Source organism: Camelina sativa, chromosome 19 (assembly GCF_000633955.1).
Source record: "Camelina sativa cultivar DH55 chromosome 19, Cs, whole genome shotgun sequence".
NCBI lineage: Eukaryota > Viridiplantae > Streptophyta > Magnoliopsida > Brassicales > Brassicaceae > Camelina > Camelina sativa.
In genome coordinates, this window is record NC_025703.1 from 14255986 (window position 1) to 14265753 (window position 9768).

The following is a 9768-nucleotide window of genomic DNA, read 5'->3' on the forward strand; positions in this document are numbered from 1 at the left end:
AATAGGAAGTGTTGCCTTGTTTCAAGGGTCTTTGCCTCGAGAGTCTCTCCTTGTGGGAATCTCCCCATGTTTTTGTTTATTTTCCCAAAATGTTCTTTTCTTTTTTAACATTACCACTTACTTACTCCCTCAAAATTTTAAAAGAAAATCAAGTTAATTAAAGATTATATACTTATTATGTTTAAGATAATATGATTGTTTTTCGTATTTTGGAAAACGACACGTACTAATTTAACTTTTTGAGGGAATCAATCAAACTTTGGATTCACATGCATTCTGAGAGGAGTTATGATATTCTAACGGACACTAAGTTCAGAATTAGTTTGTGGGTGTACTTAGGACCAAATACTGTAGTCTTAAACTGACAAAACACAATTGGCTACTGATGGGCCTATCTTAACCGTGCTAGATCTACTAGTTTACAAATGGAGCAGAAATAGAAGAACAAAACAACATAGCATAAGCAATCAACTGTGTTTAACTTTATATCATACAGACTAGATGGTTAAATATGATTTGATTATTTGATATATATATTGAATATAGTTTACATTAAATTCTATATAAATATAAATTGTATGTGTGATTATTTATATATAGCAACAATTAGTCATACTTTTAAATGTTGAATATATATAGTTATTATCCACAATAAAATTTTGTTCATCTTGTTATGATAAACATTTTATTTTCCAAAACAGTAGATGATGACAACAAATTCTATGTTGCTAAAATTCCTGAAATATATCCATTATGATTTACATATTTAGTATCTAATATCACCATTTTTCTAACATCATAAAACTGAAACATATTACATATAGTTAAAAAATATGAACTAATATCACCGATAAGATTTTGCATTTACATAATATATGTTTTTTAAAGAAAAATATAATCTAACAAAAAAGAAAAGTAAAACACATGTAAAATATAAACAAAACATAAGTAAAATTCTTTTATATGTGTTTTGATAACAAATTAAATAGACTCTCAAATGTCATACCATCCTTTTTTGTATTAAATTAGTCTATAATAAATTCATTTGAATTTAATATTTTAAAAATTATGAGAACATTTTGTATATTAAATGTGTGAAAGGCGTTAGGTTTTTTTTTGTATACTTAATCTACTAATGGTTTGAAAGAGTGATATGTTACTCTGCGGCAACCAAGAGCACCTGCAGTAGCAGTGATTGAGTCCATCATTGAGGCTGGTCTACCTGGTAAGCTTAGGTCATGTGCTTTTTTTTGCTGATGCTCCATCCCCTGATGGTGTGAAAAACGCTCCATTCACTAGAAGGTCATTTTCTGATCTCCAGTTCCACTTCTTCCACTCATTTTCTTCTGTGCCTACTCTTTTTGTTACCTGTCCAATTTTCAATCTTTGGAATTAATTAAAGATCAATTTTCTCTGTTTATAAGCAAGCATAAACACGGAAGAGTTGAACCTCCTTGGCGAAGCGGTTTTGAGGAGCAGCATATCTATTGCCTTGACTGATTATAGTTGGGTTTGCACCAGTGGCGGAGCCAGTGACGCATTACCAGGGTCAATTGACCCTGATGAAATTCTAAAAATTAGTGAAATTTTTATGAAAAAAAAAAATTGACCCTTATGCAATAATACAATTGACCCAGATGAAATTTTGTGCAATATTATAATTGACCCACGTGAAATATTAAAACACAAAAAGGCTTTAAGTTTAAGGCTTTCGGTATGAAATATTGAGCCCAACTATTTTTGCTTAAAAAAAATATGACCTGGTGGATAGATTTTCTGGCTCCGCCACTGGTTTGCACTTCCTCCAATGGCATACATTTCCCAGTGTGTGTAATCGTTGTTAACCACATGGAAATACCCATGCCTGCACCTGCATGAATATACTCAAAGTCTTTCTTAACTTGTACTGCAAGTAATATGCCTAATTAAACACAATGTGACATTGTAGATCTTTACCTTGGCATTCTTTGTTTGAGCCCCTCTCCAAAATGGTTGTACGCAATGGTAACTTGCATCAGCTTGTCTCGTGTGTACGAATCAGCGTGGCCTAGCAACATCACCTGCCCCAACAATGTCATGATCAAGAAAACAGAGTTTTGTAATAATAGGAGAAGGGATTTTAGCTGTTTGATTAACCTCATTGTGGTGAGTGAAATGGTTATTGGAAATGGTAATGGCAGTGGAACCCGAGACAACATCAACAAGACCATCAGCACATTTAGAGAGAGAATTGTGGTCGATCCAGATATGACTTGACCCAAATATATTTATACCATCACCATCAGCCATATCCCTCAGTTCGTAGTGACTTGGCGAGGTTATGACACTTGTGTTACCAGTTATCTTGCAATCGTGAATGTGCAAGCCATGAATGATAACGTTGGTTATATTCTGGATTGTTATGCAAGCACCATTGGCGATGTGGACGTTGGCACCACGAGCATCAATGGTTTTCATACTGTTCATGATCAGCTCTTCTTTCAACCTTATCACCATGTCTCTTTTAAAGATAATCCACAATGGCTCAACCTGGATCACTGCGTAGCGTAAAGTTCCTAGCTTTGGATCCACAAGGTCCTCATCACTGGGGTCAGTGACCACATAGTAACGTCCATCACGACCATCGATAGCTTTACTTCCAAACCCTATCCCACAGTCAGCTAGGTGTTTACGTTTTTTGTACCAGTTAGGGTCACAACGCCAACAGTCATCTATCAGATTGCCATTTCCACATGAAAAGAAACCAAGCTTCCTCCTTGCAGTGATGTTCTGTTTACTCCTGCGTTTTAATACATTGAATGTAGAATGAGCAAATAGCTTCTTTTGTAAAACGGCTTTGTTTTTTTTTCTTTTACCGGATTTATTAACATCAAAGCCATTTTGTTCCTACCTAACATATTGATATTGACCATCATTTTAATTTATTTAAAGACTACAGAGTAGTTAATGTGTAACTCAATACCAAAATAATGTGGATGATAGAAATCAAAAGCCTCCACCATAACACATTAACAAAGAAACTAATGAGTGATAGCAACTCAATATATACCAAAATTAAAGCACTACAAGAAAATATGGAATTACCGACTACAAAAACAATCACTACACAGTCGCAAACTAGTTAGTAACGATTGATTGGCGACTGGTTTACGTAGTCGCTAAACAGAGCGCCGCTAAAATAATCAGTCGCGAAAGAGTCGTTAAGAATCTACTAATTGGCGACTGATAATATTGGTCTCTTTTCACTCGCCAAACAGTCACTAACAGTTGCGACTGAATTGTGACGCCTGAGCGACTGGTTTTGTTACTCATTTGCGACTGTTTTGGTTACTGATTTGTGTCCGTTTTGGTGATTGTTTTACGACTGTTTAATTATCGATTTATACTGCTTTTTAAAAAAAATCCGGTTAAATTGAATTATTTGTTTTTGTAATAACAAAACTGATTATCAAAACTATAACAAAAACATAACAAACATGAAATTAAACAAAGGCATAAGTTTCAACATACATAAGTTCTAGAAAACATACCAAACAAATCACACCAAGGTCAAGAGTACAAGTACAACCATTACAAAAGTTTTTAAGTTCATGAGGGAAGGAGGTATAGTGAAGGAACCTAAATTTGAACATCAGGAGGGTCGGGGTCATTGGTTTGAGAGTTGAGGAAGGCGAGAAAGTTTGGGTCAGTTGCGCTAAAATACTTCTTCATCAACACCAAGTGTTTGATCTCTGCTTGTTGCTCAGCTGCAACCCGCAAAGCCTAAGCTGCAACCCGTGAAGCCTCTACTTCACGCTTTGCTTGTAGAGCTGCTTGTTGCTCTATTTTACGGTTAGCTTCTTCAAGCTGTTGTTGCAGGCTTGTAAAGAAGAAGAGCTTCCAGGGAACATCCACTTCCCGTTGATGTAACTCCCTAGGCTTCCAACTCCAAAGTATGTTCCTCTATCGTTTAGGAAAGTAGATTGCATAAACAAAACAGAGAGAAAAAGTTAACATATTTACTTAACATTGAAAAACTTAATACCTTATTAGAAAGAAGCAAATTACCTCCTCTTGAGATAGTTCTGATCGACATGAAGTACCATTAGAAGACTCGTCATTATCCAGAGCAGCCAACTTAGCTTCCCATTTTTTCTTATATGCCTCATGAACTACTTGCGCTTTCTTATCGACAAAAGTACCATCTTTTTTGGTATGAGTGTAGTGACCCGCACCAAGCGGTACAGACTGGACAAGAAAAACGCGATAAAAGAACTCGGAAAGATGGAGAAAGAAAAATCTTGAGAAACGACTGAGAGACTTGTTAAGAAAGACGTGGGATGAAACATAAAACGGAATGGCCGTGTACCAACTGAATGGCAATGTACCACGGGAGCATTGATGGGAAGGTCACGGTACGTACCAGGCATGAGTGGAACGTACGAACGGAATGGTGAAAAGTTTATTTGTCACGGACAAGGACACCGTACGTAAGGTATGGGTGGGCCTGACATGGACAGGGGACCATGTACCAAGGACAAGTACGTAAGTGTAATTGGGATGCAAAAGGGACGTGCTCGGGACAAGGAGGAAGCGGAAAGGTCCGGCCATGAGCTGTGAATGCCACATGTCGAAGGATTAAGTCTCTTTTGTCCAGCGCTTGAGATACACACGCGCGTGAGAGAAGTTCTCCGCCAACACTTGTCCAATGCATGCGAGAGAGAAGACACGTATCACACCAATTTTGCCACATGCTTAGCCCAAGAGTTCGACCAAAGGAGCTATAAATACAGCCTCATTGCCTTCATTTTCGACAAAACCTCTCAAAGCACCAAAACTCTACCAAATTTTCTAGTGATTCCTTGAGAGAAAAATCATGAAATTTTCCAATCAAGAGGAGAAAGAAGAGAAGGGTGGTTCAAGTTAGAGGCAAAGGAGGAAGAGGAGGTGCTGTCAGATTGGCGGTGGTGTGGTGAAGATCAATACGGCCAAGTTCTTCTAAAAACTGTGAGTTGCGGTTTTTTTTTTTTGGGATGATGCATTAGCTCTCTAGCTCTTGCATCGTACCTTGCTTGTTGCATGTAGCTCGTTGTTTGTTGCATGTAGATTTCGATAGATTGCATGTAGATAAACTAAGCTTTAAGATGACTTGCATGCATTCTTGTGGAGAAGTGCATGAAGTCTTGGGGAATTTTATTTTTTTGGCTGCAAGAGTGAAAGACTCTTTGCATTCATAATCTGCAGAGATGGGAGTAGTTTGATCGGTGGAAAATTAGCAAGAATTTTTCTTGCTTAAGAATTTGGACATGGGGGTGTAATGCATGATAGATTATTTTTTCATGCAAACTTTGAGGAGTTTGCACCCTTGTTGACTCGATGAAAGATCGGTCTATGAGATGGGTTATTTTTATGAGGCAATGCGAGAATCTTTGGGATGGAAAGCGCCGTATGCATGCCGAAATTGAGGAATTTAACTTAAATGGATTTGATGGATGATCAGTTCATTGGAGGGTTATTTTTTTCAGTCATGCGAGAATTATCAGGACGGAAGAGCCTCATGCATATGCAAAAATGTGGAGACAAATGTTTACATGATGAGAGAAAATTTTGTTAGAAATTTTAATGCACTTTTATTGCATAAAAATGGAGTTAAGGGCCAATGATGCATGAAATAAAATTGTGAGAATTATCCCAAGTATAGGGGATGAGAATTTGAAACTTGGGATTTAAATGGCATTGTTTGGGTGCATAATTAGTGCTTGCATGCATGAGTAGGAGTTCTTAAGTTGCATAATTGCATTCTTGCTTCTTAAGATTTGTGTGTTATTCTTGCTTGATTTGCTTGCTTGTGTTGCTTGGTATCTTGCTTGAATTATTTGGGTGTGTCGAGGTACTTAATTCTTTGTGTCGTTAGAGTTAGAATTTAAGTACTTGTCCTAGCTAGTCCGCAAATTAAATGTTTCGGTTCGTAGCTAGAAGTTGATCTCTGTTCCCGATGTGTGTTGTGGATATCCAGTGAGCTAATCCAGAGGGATCTCACATAAGAGACAATTCGGTGTCTAGCTAGATACTAGCCCAAACTGCTGCATGAGGAAGAACATGCTATTTCCCCCTCGTAACTATAACATTGTATCAGATCTACACAGAACTTTAATCTAGTTTTGTGTCTCCTCAAATCGATAGTTTTAGACCTATTTCCACCCGAATTAATAGTTTTATTGTCATTTCCCCCTCAAAATATCAAATGTCATCTATTGCCCCATGAATCTGGGTTAATGTGGTTTACTATTGGTTTAATAATTGCTTAACCAACTAATTAATCTTATTAACTGGACTAAACCTTATTTAAACCCGATTTCAAATTAGACCGATCAAAACCTAACATAAAGAACCTATACCGGTTCTTCCCTCTTCCCCAGCCTCCTTAAAAAGAATCACCAACCTTGGTGGTAACAATGTGGAGGATGTGATGGTGAGTCTGGTTAGTTGCCTTTGTGGTATCAACGCGAAATGTGTGTTTGGGAACGAGACATATGATTGAAGGACCCTAGGATGTTGTTTGGTTGGTATGGTTGAAGTGGCGTGGATGCCAAGGTAGAATTGAGGTCTAGATGAGTCAAGTCTGCTTGATTGTGTCTAGCGTATTCTTGTGTGTTGATTGCTGCTTGTTTAACGCTTCCGCATTGCGTGTTTGATTGTTTGTTTGTTTGGGGGTAGTTGGATGGGGAGAATGCATGTTAGAGGGTTACCCAACTCACTGAATAAACTTAGATTACTCATTCCTTTCCATAATGTTTTTGTCTTGCAGGGAAGACTAAGTGGGAAGACTTGGGCAGCTAGGAAACCGAATATTATGTTTTTATGCTGTGTTGCAAAATCCTATGTTTCCTTTAACATGTTTTCTTCGAAATGGATAAAACTATTTTACTTATGTATTCTTGTTTTGAATTGTAAAATTATACTTGAATAATAATACGAGTATTTCATATATTTTCGGACAAGTGGAAACGGTACATGGTCTAGTATGCGCCAGCACAATGCCGAGTGCGTACCAAGGGTTGAAAAGTCTAAGGGACGTACGTAGCATATAGGCAGAGGCCAGTGAACTGGCTGAGGAACCTAATTCGTTGGTGGAACCTCGGCCGGATCGCAGGCGGATGACCTCTTCATAGCCTCTCCGGGCCGGTCCGCAGTTTGTATGACTGTAGGTTGGTTTGGGGGCGTTACAATGAGTCCTGACGAAAACTTCAGGAAACGTTGGCAGTCTTCCCAATTCTACTTCCTGAAATGTTAGACAATGAAAAGGTGAGGAACAACACCATATGATGTACCTTATTATCAAAAAGTTTAAACAATGAATAGGTCATGATGTAACGCACCATCTCTTGTTCTATTTGTAAGTAGACTTCGGCCCTGATACATGCTTGTGAGGACCAAGAACATTACGGTCAGACATTCGAGCTGGTGAAGTGGTTGCTCTCTTTGCTATGGCTTCTTCTGTGTCCCAATAGTCACACATTTCTTTCCAAAGAGTACCCTCAATCCAAGTCGGTTTCACTTGATCTCGATGACCTGCTACCTTGGAAACCATGTCTTTCATACGGCGCTGACAAATGGTATAGAACTTTTCTTGAACCACACCGGTTAGTGAGAGATCCCAAGTGTGTGTTTTCTACAAAAGAAGAAGGGAGACTAGTGTTAGTGATCTAAAAACAAAAAAAAACAAAAACAATAAATACAGAAGTCAAATTGAAAGGAGTAGAAGTTTACCGCAAATTCCAAGAAGTATCTTTCTCTTCTTTCATTAGAAACACAACCCCAAATGTAATATGGTCCATCAAAATTGTTTGTAAACATTTATGTAATCTTTCGAGTTAGTTTTGACTTATCCTTACCAAACCTTCAAACACAAACAAATCGAAAGACCAATCAATATAAAACACAAAGAAATCAATACTAAAAACAAATCAATTCTAATCCAATACTAAAAATTCTAATCAATCCAATACTAAAATTCTAATCACTCCAATACCAAATCAATTATTACCTAGTGGCTCCAGGCTCTCATCTGGGAGAGAGGACAATGGTATATAACTCACTACCAGGCTGGACAAGCATGTCATGTAAAGAAGCGAGTACATCAGCTGGGAGATTTGATTGCCTTAAACCGTCATCCTCAGAATCAGCTTCGTCTTCTTCTTCCACATGTGAGTTTTGCGCACTGTGATGCGATGCAGAGCCTGCTTGAGTTTGAGGAGCGGTTCGAGGATGATTTGAGACTAGAGGTTGAGGAGACCATCGAGGGTGATTTGAGACTTGAGGAGACTGTCGAGGATGATTTGAGACTGATGGTTGAGGAGACTGATGGTGGATTCATCGTAGAGGCAAGAAGTTGAGGAAAAGGAAACCTTATAGGAGCTACGCTGGAAGGGGATCCTCCAGGAAAACTCCTCTCGAGTTCTAGAAAAGATTTGTCGGAGGTAGATAGTCCCTGTAAGTAGGTCTCGCTGTAGGCTGGAAGATTGGGACAGGAATTCCCTAGGAATCGGTGTCTAGGTTATTTGGGTTCGCCGGCGTGAAGGCATACTGGCTGGCAAGATTAGCGGGTCTTCGATTCACCGTTTGTGAGGTTTGAATAGTTTGATTTGAGGGGGTTTTTCTTCCTCCTCCTCTTTACTTTACTCTAGCCATCAACGAGAAAGATACAAAGAGGGACTATGGTTTGTCGATTGAGAGCAATTGCGATCTAGGTTTTTTTGAGGAATAAACAAAAGAAGAAGAAGAAACGATTTAGAAGGAGTGAAGGATTAAGGTTTTCCCGGGGAAGAAGAAGAATGAGATTTGGGTTTTTGTCGAATTGTCAAGGCCCAAATTTTGGTTAAGGCCCAAATTAAATAAACCTTTCACTAAAGAGCTATTTAGTCGCAATATTTGGCGACTGTCAAAGTGGTGGCCAAATAAGTCGCAATTTGGCGACTACACTGCAACATTATGAATCAGTTTCAAATTAGCGGCTATTAAGAGACTGTTTTATTTTAGTAGACATTGAGTAGCAAACACAATCGCAATTCAGTTGCTAAATTTAGTGACAGTGTTTTAAGTCGCAACTTGCAATTGACAATTTCATGTTTTCTAGTATTGAAGTTAGTGTATCTTTTCTCATGAAAAAAATCATAAAAGATCATCTTTTTTGTTTGATTTTTCCTTAAAGTCTCAATCCCACCACATGATGATCACCAATAATAACATCACTAACCCACTTAATTGTAAAAATTTTAGTCATTTTTTTACTAAGATTGTACTATATCTCTCGTAAAGATGTTAAGAACTAAAAAATAAAAAAATTTGTTAAGAATTTCTAATTACTAATTCAGCGACAAAAACATTTTAACAAGTATTGAAATAAATGCATTCACATGGAGTATCATGTAGAAACTCACATCTGATAAGCGTATGACAACCCGTCCTGCAGACCCCACTAGCCCACCGCTAGCCGCCCCAACGGACCCCAAGCTGGCCCTGCAGGGCATCGATCCTAACCCCTCACTGTGTACAGAAACTATTCATCCAAATCCACCAGTAGGTTATTGGTGCGCCAGGCGTTCCTCAAACCCTGGTCCCCACCCTTTAATAACCTTCCCACTGGACAAGCTGTCACCAATTGATCTGACCTCATGTGCAACTTTGTCCAATTCGGATCTCGAAGACTGATGGGAGTTCTTCAATTTTGGATTTCCCTTTTGGTTTAGATCGGGAGGATCAGAACTTTTGCTGGCTGGGGGGGGGGGG

The 9768-nt window shown here is 38.3% G+C and overlaps 1 pseudogene; it reads right to left on the bottom strand.

Annotated features, from left to right (window-relative positions):
• LOC104767814 lies at positions 1111-7570 on the bottom strand (annotated as a pseudogene).